Below are 16,988 nucleotides of genomic sequence, written 5' to 3' on the forward strand. Positions count from 1 at the left end.
CCCAGTACCCCCACCCACCCAGCAGTGAGCCTCAGGCCCTGACTTATGTCCCCCAGCACCCTCACCCACCAGCAGTGAGGGGCACCTGCCAGCAGGCCCCTACTCTTGTCCCCCAGCACCGCCACCCTCAGCAGTGAGGGGCACCTGCCAGCAGGCCCTGACTCATGTCCCCCAGCACCCCCACCCACCCAGCAGTGAGGGGCACCTGCCAGCAGGCCACTACTCATGTCCCCCAGCACCGCCACCCCCAGCAGTGAGGGGCACCTGCCAGCAGGCCCTGACTCATGTCCCCCAGCACCCCCAACCCCCAGCAGTGAGGTGCACCTGCCAGCATGTCCCGACTCATGTCCCCCAGCACCCCCACCCACTCAGCAGTGAGGGGCACCTGCCAGCAGGCCCCAACTCATGTCCCCCAGCACCCCCACCCACCCAGCAGTGAGCCTCAGGCCCTGACTCATGTCCCCCAGCACCCCCACCCACCCGGCAGTGAGGCTCAGGCCCTGACTCATGTCCCCCAGCGCCCCCACCCACCCAGCAGTGAGCCTCAGGCCCTGACTCATGTCCCCCAGCACCCCCACCCCCCACCAGTGAGGGGCACCTGTCAGCAGGCCCTGACTCATGTCCCCCAGCACCCCCACCCACCAGCAGTGAGGGGCACCTGCCAGCAGGCCCCGACTCATGTCCCCCAGCAACCCCACCCACCCAGCAGTGAGGGGCACCTGCCAGCAGGCCCCAAATCATGTCCCACAGCACCCCCACCCACCCAGCAGTGAGCCTCAGGCCCTGACTCATGTCCCCCAGCACCCCCACCCACCCAGCAGTGAGCCTCATGCCCTGACTCATGTCCCCCAGCACCCGCACCCCCCAGCAGTGAGGGGCACCAGCCAGCAGGCCCCGACTCATGTCCCCCAGCACCCCCACTCACCCAGCAGTGAGCCTCAGGCCCTGACTCATGTCCCCCAGTACCCCCACCCACCCAGCAGTGAGCCTCAGGCCCTGACTTATGTCCCCCAGCACCCTCACCCACCAGCAGTGAGGGGCACCTGCCAGCAGGCCCCTACTCTTGTGCCCCAGCACCGCCACGCCCAGCAGTGAGGGGCACCTGCCAGCAGGCCCTGACTCATGTCCCCCAGCACCCCCACCCACCCAGCAGTGAGGGGCACCTGCCAGCAGGCCCTGACTCATGTCCCCCAGCACCCCAACCCACCCAGCAGTGAGCCTCAGGCCCTGACTCATGTCCCCAAGCACCCCCACCCCCCACCAGTGAGGGGCACCTGTCATCAGGCCCCGACTCATGTCCCCCAGCACCCCCACCCACCAGCAGTGAGGGGCACCTGCCAGCAGATCCCGACTCATGTCCCCCAGCAACCCCACCCACCCAGCAGTGAGGGGCACCTGCCAGCAGGTCCCGAATCATGTCCCACAGCACCCCCACCCATCCAGCAGTGAGCCTCAGGCCCTGACTCATGTCCCCCAGCACCCCCACCCACCCAGCAGTGAGCCTCAGGCCCTGACTCATGTCCCCCAGCACCCCACCCCCCAGCAGTGAGGGGCACCTGCCAGCAGGCCCCGACTCATGTCCCCCAGCACCCCCACTCACCCAGCAGTGAGCCTCAGGCCCTGACTCATGTCCCCCAGTACCCCCACCCACCCAGCAGTGAGCCTCAGGCCCTGACTCATGTCCCCCAGCTCCCCCACCCCCCAGCAGTGAGGGGCACCTGCCAGCAGGCCCCGACTCATGTCCCCCAGCACCCCCACTCACCCAGCAGTGAGCCTCAGGCCCTGACTCATGTCCCCCAGTACCCCCACCCACCCAGCTGTGAGCCTCAGGCCCCGACTCATGTCCCTCAGCACCCCCACCCACCCAGCAGTGAGCCTCAGGCCCTGACTCATGTCCCCCAGCACCCGCACCCACCCAGCAGTGAGCCTCAGGCCCTGACTCATGTCCCCCAGCACCCCACCCACCTAGCAGTGAGCCTCAGGCCCTGACTCATGTCCCCCAGCACCCCCACACTCCCAGCAGTGAGCCTCAGGCCCTGACTCATGTACCGCAGCCCCCCCACCCACGCAGCAGTGAGCCTCAGGCCCTGACTCATGTCCCCCAGCACCCCCACACGCCAGCAGTGATGGGCACCTGCCAGCAGGCCCCGACTCTTGTCCCCCAGCACCCCCACCAACCCAGCAGTGAGCCTCAGGCCCTGACTCATGTCCCCCAGCACCCCCACACGCCAGCAGTGATGGGCACCTGCCAGCAGGCCCTGACTCATGTCCCCCAGCACCCCCACCCCTCAGCAGTGAGGGGCACCTGCCAGCATACCCCGACTCATGTCCCCCAGCACCCCCACCAACCCAGCAGTGAGCCTCAGGCCCTGACTCATGTCCCCCAGCACCGCCACCCCCCAGCAGTGAGGGGCACCTGCCAGCAGGCCCCGACTCATGTCCCCCAGCACCCCCACCCCCCAGCAGTGAGGGGCAGCTGCCAGCAGGCCCCGACTCATGTCCCCCAGCACCCCCACACCCCAGCAGTGAGGGGCACCTGCCAGCAGGCCCCGACTCATGTCCCCCAGCACCCCCACCCACCCAGCAGTCAGCCTCAGGCCCTGACTCATGTCCCCCAGCACCCCCACCCACCCAGCAGTGAGCCTCAGGCCCTGACTCATGTCGCCCAGAACTCCCACCCCCCAGCAGTGAAGGGCACCTGCCAGCAGGCCCTGACTCATGTCCCCCAGCACCCCCACCTACCCAGCAGTGAGGGGCACCTGCCAGCAGGCAACAACTCATGTCCGCCAGCACCCCCACCCACCCAGCAGTGAGCCTCAGGCCCTGACTCATGTCCCCCAGCACCCGCACCCACCCAGCAGTGAGCCTCAGCCCTGACTCATGTCCCCCAGCACCCCACCCCACAGCAGTGAGGGGCACCTGCCAGCAGGCCATGACTCATGTCCCCCAGCACCCCCACCCCCCACACCAGTGAGGGGCACCTGCCAGCAGGCCCCGACTCATGTCCCCCAGCACCCCCACCCACCCAGCAGTGAGGGGCACCTGCCAGCAGTCCCCGACTCATGTCCCACAACAACCCCACCCACCCAGCAGTGAGGGGCACCTGCCAGCAGGCCCCAACTCGTGTCCCCCAGCACCCCCACCCACCCAGCAGTGAGCCTCAGGCCCTGACTTATGTCCTGCAGCACCCCCACCCACCAGCAGTGAGGGGCACCTGCTCGCAGGCCCCGACTCATGTCCCCCTGCACCGCCACCCCCCAGCAGTGAGGGGCACCTGCCAGCAGGCCCCGACTCATGTCGCCCAGCACCCGCACCCCCCAGCAGTGAGGCGCACCTGCCAGCAGGCCCCGACTCATGTCCCCCAGCAGCCACACCCACCCAGCAGTGAGGGGCACCTGCCAGCAGGCCCCGACTCATGTCCCCCTGCACCCCCACCCACCCAGCAGTGAGCCTCAGCCCCTGACTCATGTCCCCCAGCACCCCCACCCACCCAGCAGTGAGCCTCAGGCCCTGACTCATGTCCCCCAGCACCCCTCCCCCCAGCAGTGAGGGGCACCTGCCAGCAGGCCGCGACTCATGTCCCCCAGCACCCCCACCCACCCAGCAGTGAGCCTCAGGCCCTGACTCATGTCCCCCAGCACCCCACCCCCCAGCAGTGAGGGGCACCTGCCAGCAGGCCCCAACTCATGTCTCCCAGCACCCCCACCCCTCACCAGTGAGGGGCACCTGCCAGCAGGCCCCAACTCATGTCCCCCACCACCCCCACCCCCCAGCAGTGAAGGGCACCTGCCAGCAGGCCCCGACTCATGTCCCCCAGCACCCCCACCTACCCAGCAGTGAGGGGCACCTGCCAGCAGGCCCCAACTCATGTCCCCCAGCACCCCCACCCACCCAGCAGTGAGCCTCAGGCCCTGACTCATGTCCCCCAGCACCCCCACCCACCCAGCAGTGAGCCTCAGGCCCTGACTCCTGTCCCCCAGCACCCCCACCCCACAGCAGTGAGGGGTACCTGCCAGCAGGCCCCGACTCATGTCCCCCAGCACCCCCACCCCCCACCAGTGAGGGGCACCTGCCAGCAGTCCCCGACTCATGTCCCCCAGTACCCCCACCCACCTAGCAGTGAGGGGCACCTGCCAGCAGGCCCCGACTCATGTCCCCCAGCACCCCCACCCACCCAGCAGTGAGCCTCAGGCCCTGACTTATGTCCCCCAGCACCCCCACCCACCAGCAGTGAGGGGCATCTGCCAGCAGGCCCCGACTCATGTCCCCCAGCACCGCCACCCCTCAGCAGTGAGGGGCACCTGCCAGCAGGCCCTGACTCATGTCCCCCAGCACCCCCACCCACCCAGCAGTGAGGGGCACTGCCAGCAGGCCCCGACTCATGTCCCCCAGCACCCCCACCCACCCAGCAGTGAGCCTCAGGCCCTGACTCATGTCCCCCAGGACACCCACCCACCCGGAAGTGAGGCTCAGGCCCTGACTCATGTCCCCCAGCACCCCCACCCCCCAGCAGTGAGGGGCACCTGCCAGCAGGCCGCAACTCATGTCCCCCAGCACCCCCACCCACCCAGCAGTGAGCCTCAGGCCCTGACTCATGTCCCCCAGCACACCCACCCACCCAGCAGTGAGGGGCACCTGCCAGCAGGCCCCGACTCATGTCCCCCAGCACCCCCACCCACCCAGCAGTGAGCCTCAGGCCCTGACTCATGTCCCCCAGGACCCCCACCGACCCGGCAGTGAGGCTCAGGCCCTGACTCATGTCCCCCAGCACCCCCACCCCCCAGCAGTGAGGGGCACCTGCCAGCAGGCCCCGACTCATGTCCCCCAGCACCCCCACCCCCCAGCAGTGAGGGGCACCTGCCAGCAGGCCCCGGCTCATGTCCCCCAGCACCCCCACACCCCATCAGTGAGGGGCACCTGCCAGCTGTCCCCGACTCATGTCCCCCAGCACTCCCACCCATCCAGCAGTGAGGGGTACCTGCCAGCAGGCCCCGACTCATTTCCCCCAGCACCCCCACCCACCCAGCAGTGAGCCTCAGGCCCTTACTTATGTCCCCCAGCAGTGAGGGGCACCTGCCTGCAGGCCCCGACTCATGTCCCTCAGCACCGCCACCCCCCAGCAGTGAGGGGCACCTGCCAGCAGGCCCTGACTCATGTCCCCCAGCACCCCCAGCCCCCAGCAGTGAGGGGCACCTGCCAGCAGGCCCGACTCATGTCCCAACAAACAACATGCCTCAACAAAACAGACCCATGTCCCTAAAGCCAACCCTAATCCCCCTTGCCCCCCAATCCAAGCATGCAACCATCCACAGAACCCACTCCCAAATTACCCATGCCATGATAGTCTAAATGAACCACCATGCCCATGCAGGTATGCACAACATAGCCACACAGTGGCAACACGTGAGTGAGGAAATATTCAATGAGACATGCACAAAACAATTGACAGAACACAACACCAATTCAGAAGTTATAAAAATTGTATTAAAAACATAATGAACTGACTTTGAGGAATAATAAAATGAAAATCAATGTACATTGACCGATTTTGAAAAAGAAATATTGTGAATCCAATGAAGTTAAAAAAAAAAAAATCATGTACAATAAAAAAGTGGTCCATTGCCAATATCCATAATAAAAACATAATCCAAATAAAAAATTACCATTGATCCATGGGAATATAGAAAAAGAAAGTATGTACAAGTCTGCAACTGTATACAAATGGTCCATGATCCACAAACAAAAGGAAACCTACAAAAAAGTCCTATGAGGAAAGAAATATATACACACGACGGTGAGCAATGTCCATTAACTCCAAATTAAAAGAAAAACAATGGAAAACTAACACTATCTAACTATATACAATGGCGGCGGGCAAGTCCTGCGGCTCACTCCCGGGCCAGGGCATCATCGAACTCCATGTCGATGTCCCGGAGGCGGGACTCTTCCCTGGCCCCGAGGTCTCACAGGGATACACTCATGGCCTGTTCCAACTCCCTGCGAGTTGTCTCGAGGCACTCTGCCCGCCTCAACGCCCGAAGCATGGAGAACTCCGCCCTGACCATGGTGAGCCGCGCCTCTTCCGCCCGCCGCCGCTCCGCATCTATACGCTGGAACAACCGCAGCCACACGGAAGACACACCCATTCCAGGGTCCTCCTTCCCTCTGGCCGAAACCTGCACCTCTGACGTCGATGGCCCCGAGCCATCATTGCTCCCACCTAGAGCCTGCTGCTGTTGCTGCTGTCCATGTGCCCTGTCCGATGCCTGCACATCCTCCATCTGCTGGTCTCCAGTTGTTGGGGTGTCCACCCCTGCTGGACCGCCGACTCCCGACTGTGGCAGGGATGGGATCTCCGCCAAACTGGCTGTGTTAGTCAGGCCAGGTCCACAGGGGGCCCTGGTGGAATCTGGGCCGGAAGTCGGCAGGGAGAACGACTGGCGCATAGTCTCCACAGAGGAGGAGAGGTCCGCCAGAGTGCGCGACACATGTAGGAACCCACCGACCAGGGAAACCCTCCCAACAGTGACACGTCGCAACGCTGCACTTCATGATGGTGTGCCTGCTCCGCCCAGGGAGCACTCAGGTTATCACAAATGTCACGCGTGCGCAACATGACACCAACCAGGACGGAGCCCATACGGTCGTGGGACCCCTCATCCGCAGGTAGTGGAGAGGCAGATGACGTGGCACTCCCCCCTACCTGCGGACGGGCCTGGGACGGGGCATCCCTGCTGGTGCATGGTGGTGCAGTCACAGGGTCAAGGACAGCGACATGCACAGGCCCCTCCGTGGTGACCTGTGCTGCCTCTTGACCCTGGCCCTGGACTGCACCACTTGTACCAGTGGTACTACCCCCACCAGGCCTCATGTGAGGCTCAGTAGCAGGCTCCTCCTCCTCTGTGGAGACCACCAACCTCGATGTCTCCACACCGGCTTCCGCCATTGCAAGCCCCTGTGGGGGCTCACCCGGCCCTTCCACTACAGCCGTGCTGGCAGGCGCGGCACCAGCCCCCTCACTCCTGGATGATGGCAATTCCTGGGAGGGTGGCTGGGCCTTGCGTCGCCGTCCGGTGGAGGCATCCCCGCCGCTTGGCTCCACAGCGCCGTCTCCGCCCTCTTCTTCACTTGACGCTGCGTAGAGGGAGACATAGAACACAAGCATCAGGGTACAGTACAATATTCCCCTAGACAGGAAGCAATAACACATGAGTGGCACTGTCAAATGTCACTTCCATCCTGTCCCTCCACAACACATGGGTGAATGCACGCAACACACATGCAGAAACAGTTCCGGCGCCTGCAATCAACATCAGCATCCATGTACAAGAGCCTCTGTTAACCAAAATGTTGCCTTCAAACTCACATGCATCATGGCTCACATTGATCCCATGCACACACATCACCGGAGGGTCATGCATCATGGCTTGTACACCACAGACACAGTGGATAGACACAGTGGATACAACAGAGACGGCACTGCATGAGTGAATCTACACATCATCACGGACATGTGTCATGCATCCATGGCGTTTCAAGGTCACGACCATGGCGACCCCCGAGGCAGGCGTGGGTGGGCAACTGGGTCCTGGGGCTGGGCTGTGGAGCGACGGAATCTCAGTCGGGAGTCTTCTGTTCCAGCAGGGGTGGACACAGCAACTGGACCCCTGCAGATGACTGACGTGCAGGCACCAAATAGCAGGGCATGTGGGCAGCAGGCAGGCGGCAGCAGATGGCTGGTGGGAGCACGCTCGGGGCTCTTGGGGGCAGGAAAATGGCCTTTTGGGCAGGAGCGTGGTCTTCCTTCTGTTTTCGCATGGCCAGCTTGATACGGAGTGATTTGGCACGTGAGAAAATTGCACGTCAGCGTGTAATTCGAAGAAAGGCCCTTAGCGCGTAAGCGCGTCAGTGTCAGGAATAAGGGCAAGCATGTGTACACTGGGCTCAGAGGGCTAAAACACTGAAAAGTCCAACAAAACTACAATTCCCAGCAGTACTTGGGAGGCTGGGTAGTTTACTGCCGTGCGCGCGTGGGGCCAGCTGATCATGATTGCTAACGGTTTATGAGCGGCCCACGCCGCGCGGCAGGTGTGGCTTATTTTGTTTGGAGGTCGAAGCTGCGTCGGTCGGAGCAGCATTCGGAGAAGTCAGGAGCCTCCCGCTATGAAATTGGCAGGAACACGGAGGCGGCGGGCGTGAGCACTTTGCAGCGGGGAGAGGAGTGATCTTCACGGCTGCTACGGGCGACAGCATTCAACGTCCGGGAAGGCTCAGGAGCTTCCCGGACACAAGATAAGTGCGGAAAGGGTTTATTGGTCATTAATGAAATGCACATGTGATTACGATCATGCTCATAGAAGTACTCGGCGTTGAGAGACTGTGCACATTTTTCTGTTCTGCTGCAAGGAAGCATTCGACAAATCTTTATGTTCTACACGTTTAATTATTGTCGTGCTTGTTGTACTTGTTAGTTGCTATAAGTGTTGCATATACCAGCCCAAGGGGCCATGTGTCATGTCTTCATCTTGGGAGTATTCCCATCGTATGTTTCATCTGCTAATCATGCTTTGTTGTTTCATGTCAATGACATGCAGTGTGTGAGATACATGTATTAAGATGTTCTCAAGGTATGGGTTATCAGGTAACAGGCAGTAATACCACATATGAAATCAAGTAATCAGAGTATTGCAGAGTATGATGTTATAAGTATTACTAAGTGTAGGCTTTTTCCCTGTACTTCCCCCAGTCCTATCCAAACTAGGTTTTCCTATCCCCTCTATCCGGTGTTCCTAAAACCCCTCACCCTGTCCACAACCTCTCCCTAACCCTCTTCCCCCCACTGGCTGCCACGTGGTGTCCTGTCTATATATATATATCAGGTACCTGTGCCAACCACGGTGGGAGGGTCGACTTCATTCGGCTTCTGTGGTTCGGGGGAGAGTGTCGATCTCTCCTCCTATTATTGTGTATTGTGACATAATAAGCCACCCCCATATTGGGATACTCAAACCACCCAAGCCAAATGGAAGCGACTCCTCCGCCTTTGGCCGATGTGCTAAAGGCCCTACAAGATATGCAGTTAGAATTAGCTCAGACAAGACAAGAAGCTGATAATTTGAAGACTCAAGTTCAAAGTTTGGTTGCTCAGAGAACTCCTTTGGAGGGGGTAGGTGCAATGGGAGTTGCCTCTTCTAGTCAGAATTCCACGGTAATTGTCCACCCTCCCAGTAGTGTCCCCTTGGCAGCCCCCGAGCGTTTTTCGGGGGATCCCAGAAAGTACATGATGTTCCTTACACAGTGTAGATTACATTTCCTGTGTAAACCTACGGCCTTCGAGACTATTCAAGCTAGAACGGCTTTTGTCATTTCCTATTTAACCGGGGATGCTGCAGCATGGGCAATGCCCTTGGTACAAAAGGATGATCCCCTATTATATAACTGGGATGGGTTTTTGACGGAATTTGGCCGGCTATTCGATCGCCGAGAGGTATCTCTAGCTCAGGGTAAGGAATTGTTGGGATTAAAACAAGGAGTGCGGGACCTAGTAACGTATGTAACTCAGTTTAACAGGCTAGTCATAGAGACAGACTGGCCAACAGCCAAACAAACAGTATTGTTTTACCAAGGATTACGGGAGGAATTAAAAGATGCCATTGCACAAGTGGAGCCACAACCGAGCACATGTACTGCTATGATAGATTTAGCGCTGAGGTTGGATCATCGCATGAATGAAAGGAAAGGTGATAAAAAGAGACCGGAAGTAGCACCTTTTGTACGACTAGACAGAAGTAGAGGAGGAAGGGCAAGTAAAGCAGAACCAATGCAGATTGGAAGTGTCAGAGGGCCATTATCGGCGGCAGAAAAGGAACAACGTAGGTCCAATAAGCTGTGTTTGTATTGTGGGCAAGCAGGGCATTTTATACGAACATGTCCCAATACTCCTCAGAAGAGTGGTGAAAAGAGTTCAAAGGAGGCGGGAAAAGAATTGGGCCGGCCTTGAGGGGAACACAGGTGTCAGGCCCATTAGAAGTAAGATTCCCCAGGTGGATTGCAAACACGGTGGGTGGGACAACTTCCCATTTTTACATTCTTGTTACATTATGTTTTGCTTTGACGAAACAGGAGGTTAGGGCGATGGTGGACTCAGGGGCCACAGGTAACTTTGTAGACATATCACTGGCTACTCAGTTAGGGTTACCTGTAGTTGACAAGCAGCAGGTAGAAGGAGTCCAGTCGGTAGATGGTTCAACATTAATATCAGGTCCCATACGACAACAGACTGAGGAATTGGAAATGATTTGTGAAGGAGGTCATCAAGAACTAATTACCTTTGACCTTATAGCAGCCCCGCAATTTGGGTTGATTCTGGGAATGCCATGGTTAAGATTACATAACCCGCAAATTGATTGGGTACTACGGACAGTAAGGTTTGATGAACAACGGTGTCAAGAACACATGCTGCTTGAAACAGGCCCCACAGCATTGTTAATTGAGAAGGTAGTAGGGCCCCAAGTGGTGGGAGCAGTGGAAAAAGGAATTCCCTCACAGTACATGGAATTTGCAAAAGTGTTTGACAAAAGAGTGGCGGAGCAGTTGCCTCCTCATAGGACCTATGATTGTGTTATTGAACTAGAAGAAGGGGCGAAATTACCTTGTAGTAGAATATATGCCCTTACAGAGAAGGAAAATGAACACTTACGAGAGTATCTTGATGAAATGTTGTCTAAAGGATTTATTAGGCACTCTACTTCTCCAGTTTCTTCTCCATTATTTTTTGTCCCTAAAAAGGAAGGGACGCTACGCACATGCATAGACTATCGGGCATTAAACAAGGTGACCATCAAGAATCGATTCCCTTTACCTTTGATTTCGGTTCTATTGGACCAAGTAAAGAATGCAAAGATTTATACCAAATTGGATTTAAGGGGAGCCTATCATTTGATACGGGTGAAGGAGGGAGATGAGTGGAAGACGGCATTCAGAACAAAGTTTGGATTATTTGAGTATCTTGTCATGCCGTTTGGTTTGTGTAATGCCCCTGCTGCTTTTCAGTTTTTTATGCAAGAAGTATTGCATGAGTTTATTGATCTCTTTGTAATTGTGTACATTGATGATATATTGATTTATTCAGATTCCCCAGAACAACATGTAAAACATGTAACAGCAGTGTTGAAAAGGTTACAAGAATATCAATTATGTGTGAAATCAGAGAAATGCGCATTTCATGTAAGTCAGGTGGAATTTCTGGGTTTTATATTGACAAACACCGGGATTGTGATGGACCCAAGGAAGGTGCAAGCAGTAGTGAATTGGCCTTCTCCACAATGTATAAAAGATATACAATCCTTCTTGGGGTTTGCTAATTTCTACAGACGTTTTATTGGCAATTTCTCCAAGATCGTTAGTCCAATTACACAACTACTAAAAAAGGCAGTGAGATTTACATGGAGTGTGGAGGCAGAGCAAGCATTTCAACAAATAAAAACAGCGTTTACTACCGCTCCTGTGTTAAGGCATCCTAAACTAGAGAGAGCCTTTCAGGTGGAAACTGATGCTAGTAATGTGGCAGTAGGAGCTATTCTATCACAAAAGGATGAAGAGGGAATTTTGCATCCTGTGGCTTTTTTTTCTAAGAAATTGTCAGGGTGTGAACAAAACTATTCTATTACGGATAAAGAATTATTGGCCATTCGATTAGCATTTGTGGAATGCAGACATTATTTGATGGGTGCAAGACATCAGGTGGTGGTGGTAACAGACCACAAAAACTTGCAATACTTCACAACGGCACAATCACTAAGCCCTAGGCAACTACGTTGGTCTCAATATTTTAATGAATTTGACTTTGTGGTTACATTCAGACCAGGTAGTAAGAATGGAAAAGCGGATGCTTTGTCTAGACAACAAAATGTGGATAATTCAGTAGGGGAAATTAAAACTGTTATTTCACCTGAAAGAATTGTCGGGGCTATTACACAGAAAATCATTGAGCAGGTCAAGAAGGCTTTACCAGTTAGACAACTGCAGGAATGGTGTAAAACACATCCCGCACGTACCCTACGAGAAGGCTTACCCTATCATCAGGGTAGACTGTACTTGCCCACCAAGGAATTACAGAAGCAAGCATTATACTGGTGCCATAATTCTCCATTGGCAGGGCATGCAGGTTTGAGAAAAATGCAAGAGATGCTAGGGAAATATTTCTGGTGGCCCACAGTAAAACAAGACTCGGAGAAGTACTTAAGGTTGTGTGAGAATTGTGCACGTAACAAGGCAGAGCATGGGAAGAAGAGAGGGTTGTTACAGCCCTTACCAACCCCAAGTCAGCTATGGACTTCCATTTCGATGGATTTCATTACGGATTTACCTCCTGATAATGGTTATGATACCATTTGGGTAGTAGTGGACTTCATGTCTAAGCAGGCTCACTTTGTTCCATGTGCAGGAATACCAGGAGCAGGAAAGTTGGCAGAGTTATTCTTGCAACATGTGGTCAGATTGCATGGGTTACCAAAGTCTATAATATCGGATAGAGGTTCACAATTCACCTCCAGGTTTTGGCGTGCCTTTTGTCAGATGCTGGGAATCAACTGTGCGCTCTCTACCAGCTATCATCCTCAAACTGATGGGCAAACAGAGCGCGTTAATCAGACCCTAGAGCAATATTTAAGAGGGTACTTGGGAGATGGCAGAGATTCTTGGGTACAAGCGTTATGGTTGGCAGAATTCACCTACAATAATACCTATCACACTTCCCTGGGAATGGCACCAAATGAATGTTTATATGGACAAGTGCAGAATATGCTACCCGAACATTTGCCAGAAGTGGGACAAATCCCCGCGTTACAAGAGCGAAAGCAGTTGCTTCTGGAGATCAGGCAAAAGGCACGGGCAAATTTAGAACAAGCCAAAAGACAATATAAAAGTCAAGCTGACAGACATAGACAAGCAGGTCCTAAATATGCAGTGGGAGATAAGGTGTGGTTATCCACACGAAATTTAGCCTTGATAGGCTCGCGAAAATTTCTGCCTCGTTTCATTGGGCCTTACGTGATAATTAAATGTGTGTCAGCCACTGCAATGAAATTACGTTTGCCAAAAAATGTACCTATCCATCCGGTATTCCATGTCTCTTTACTTAAACCCGCAGCTCCGGGGATGACTGCTAAGAGACCACCAGCCATCATGAAAGAAGGTCAGATGGAGTATGAAGTGAAAAGTATTCTGGATGCAAAAATAAGGAATCAACGGTTATGGTACCTGATTAACTGGACAGGTTATGGGCCGGAGGACTGTTCTTGGGAGCTGGCGGAATCAGTACATGCTCCAAGGTTGGTTAAACAATTTCATCGACAACATCCGGGTAAACCAGGTCCTGGGAAGGGCCCTCGGAGAGGAGGTAATGTCAGGAATAAGGGCAAGCATGTGTACACTGGGCTCAGAGGGCTAAAACACTGAAAAGTCCAACAAAACTACAATTCCCAGCAGTACTTGGGAGGCTGGGTAGTTTACTGCCGTGCGCGCGTGGGGCCAGCTGATCATGATTGCTAACGGTTTATGAGCGGCCCACGCCGCGCGGCAGGTGTGGCTTGTTTTGTTTGGAGGTCGAAGCTGCGTCGGTCGGAGCAGCATTCGGAGAAGTCAGGAGCCGCCCGCTATGAAATTGGCAGGAACACGGAGGCGGCGGGCGTGAGCACTTTGCAGCGGGGAGAGGAGTGATCTTCACGGCTGCTACGGGCGACAGCATTCAACGTCCGGGAAGGCTCAGGAGCTTCCTGGACTCAAGATAAGTGCGGAAAGGGTTTATTGGTCATTAATGAAATGCACATGTGATTACGATCATGCTCATAGAAGTACTTTGTGAGTCTGCCAACCGGAAAGTCGCGGTCAATGACCCTGCCACAGCGGATGTTGCGGTGCAGGGTCCATTAGAGGGCACCCAGCTGCCACTGACGAAAGTCAGGCCTTTGGTCGTCCCTCCACCTGCCACTCCCTTGGCTCAATCCACCGGTGCTACTGGCCATAGTGATATGGCCGGCATTTGCCAGCCAGCGTCTGCGCCACAATCCAAGAGAAGGAAGGTTGCACCTGCAGCACAGGCTGGGACCCCACACACAGCCACGACCTCCTGCATGTCGAGGAAGAAGCCTTTCTGCAACCAGGAACTGGACTACCTCGTGGACTACGTGAGGGACCACAGCCGTGACATGCTAGTGGGTCCTAATTGTCAGACTACGGCTGCCCACCGTGATACCCACTGGAAGCAAGTTGCGGAACATGTGAGTGCATTCGGCCATGAGGTGCGCACGGCGCAAGAGTGCAAAAAGCATTGGAATTACCTCAAACGCAGCGCTAAGGCTAAGCGTGCCTCAAATTACAACTTGACTATGGTGACTGGCAGTGGGCCTGCACCTGAGGAGGAAGACTTCACTCGAGATGAGTCACCCGCTACGGAGTTCATACAATCTGAATCGGTCGAAAGAGTGGGAGAGATGCCGGACTTTGATGCCCAGTCCAGTGAGTGTTGCTGCGTGTTTGTTGTGGTAATGTGTGTTTTACTTGTGTGATGTGTTGTGCATGACTGCCACTACATGTTATTAGGCGGAAACCTGTGCAGTTCCCTCTGGGACCACTGCAAAAGATTTAGGACTACAGGCGTTGGCGGTGAACCCACTTGGTAGCAGTCTGCACCACACAGATTCACGTGGTAGCTGTGGCTGAGCAGTCAGACTTCTCTCAAGAAAAGTTGAGCAGTATGTGGAGTATACAAAATAGGGCAATTCTTCACAGCAAGACAAGCAAACACGCAACAAGGCTTAGTGTGAAGATATCAAGGTATTTATTTATAACACAACATCTATGGAAAACACTAAAGCAAATCACGGCCAACAAATCAAACACAATTACTCTACGAAGTAGAAAACGATCAATCCCCCTAGCAAAATATCGACAACTCTAGGTTCTACTGGTACCACTTATTTTCAGACAGAGGTGTATACCTCAACCTAGATGACACTCGAATATTAGTTAGGAAGGGAGAGAAAAAGATAGGCAGGTTATGACATCAACACAGTTCAATCCTACGCGGATAAAATGCAAGGCAGGAAGGCAAGAATCGCAATAGATCATAAAGTTCAGAGGCCAGGCCCACTCAGAGAGAGGCAAGGCGCGATGTCCCGAAAAGTCTCTAGTGGAGATGCATTCAAGTCTTTATAGCAAATTGTTATCGGCAGATTGAACCAGTTCAGAACAAAGAATGAGCAAAGCTTGGAGGCGACCCAGCGGAACGGAGAGGATTAAGACACCTCACTCGAACCGAACGAAAGGGAAGCCAGGCAGACACGGTACCTTGTTGTGGAGGGCAGCTCCGGCGTGGGCAGTTGTTCCTGGTGGTGGATGCACGTCGGGTCTTTGCCAAGAGTAGAGATGATCTCGTCGTCGAAGGAAAGTGAAGTCCGGTGCACCACCAGGGAAGAGACCAGCCGCGGAGTGCTCCGTCACAAGGCACCACCTTTTGGTCGTGGTACAGGGGTAGTGGCTATCCGGTTGCCGAGGTGCTCTGCACGGGCAATTCGACCACTGCGTCCTGAGGCGAATAAAAAGCAAAGGGGACTCGTTGTTCCCACCAGTCAGGGGAAGAGACTCTCCGGCAGGGAGATCTCCTCTGTCATCGGGAAGTGGTGAGTCGGCTCAGCAGGGCTCCAACGGAGGTGTCGTCGTTGCAGGTCGGCTCAGCGTTACCCTCGTCGGATTCTTAGGTCCTGTGGCGACTTCTGAAGATCCAGTCCCAAAAGCCCTGCTTTTATGCAGAAGTCCCCCATTCATTCAGCCTTGCTGTCAATCAACACAAATGCTAAGTGGTGAGCGGGAAGGCTCACCACCTGGGCCAATCACTCCAGAGTGCGACCGGAGTTGGCAAGGCAACTCGGTCCAGGGTGCCTAAACCCCCTCCCACACCCCTGTGGTAACAAAGACAGAATGGCACCACTTTGGAGGGTCTCTGTACAGAGCTCCAAAAGTGGAACAAAGGGCTCGACCTTTGGTTTAGGAGTCACAGAGACGAACACAGACGCCATTTTTCAAATCGAGTTCTGGCAGAAAATACCACTCGATAAACCTATTTAAGATAAGTAGATCGGTGGTACGTTAGAGATTAACGAGAAAAAGAGCCAATCTCCAACAATGGGACGAATCCCATAGGGTTATGTTCGGGGTCGAATATAACAAGTAGTTTCCACTGCCACCAGCCAAAACTCGACGAGGGGGGACGGGACAGTGCCCCCTCAAGTAACAGATCTAGGAGTAATCGAATTACCCCTACTAGTACGTCCACAATAAGATGGTTGGTACTAGTTCTGTTAGTAAATTTAGGTCTAGTAAAGCCAATGGTGACTTTACATGCCCGGGGAGACAGTAGTCAGTCCCCGGGTATGGAGTCTATGGTGGGGGACCCGCTAGGGCGCCCCGTGTTACGGCACGTAGGGTGCGGTGTAATACACATAGAAAAACATATGAGACCCTATGGAGTAAAAGACCCCATAGCCCATCGAACACATTGACATTTCAAAGGAATTACACACATACATGTCCAAGAGTGGGAGAAAACGAGTCTCACTCTTGGCAGGATGGAAAAAACAAACTCCAGAAATCCAGCAAAGCTGCTGGGGGACTCACTAGGTTAGGAAATTCAGCCTAAACAGAGAATTCTCCCTAACACTCATCCCCCCAGACTAAGGGACAGGAGGATTTAATCCACTCCTGGATGAATCTCATACCTCTAGTCGATGACATACATCCTAGAGAGACCATCAGCATTTTGGTGGTGACACCCAGACCTGTGCTCAATGGTGAAATCAAACCCTTGCAGGCAGATCGACCATCTCAATAGTTTTGGGTTTTCCCCTTTCATTTGCATTAACCATCTCAAGGGTTGGTGGTCAGTCTGAATAACAAAAGTAGAACCATACAAGTACGGCCTAAACGTCTTC

Source organism: Ambystoma mexicanum, chromosome 8 (genome assembly GCF_040938575.1).
Source record: "Ambystoma mexicanum isolate Mex_15411 chromosome 8, UKY_AmexF1_1, whole genome shotgun sequence".
NCBI lineage: Eukaryota > Metazoa > Chordata > Amphibia > Caudata > Ambystomatidae > Ambystoma > Ambystoma mexicanum.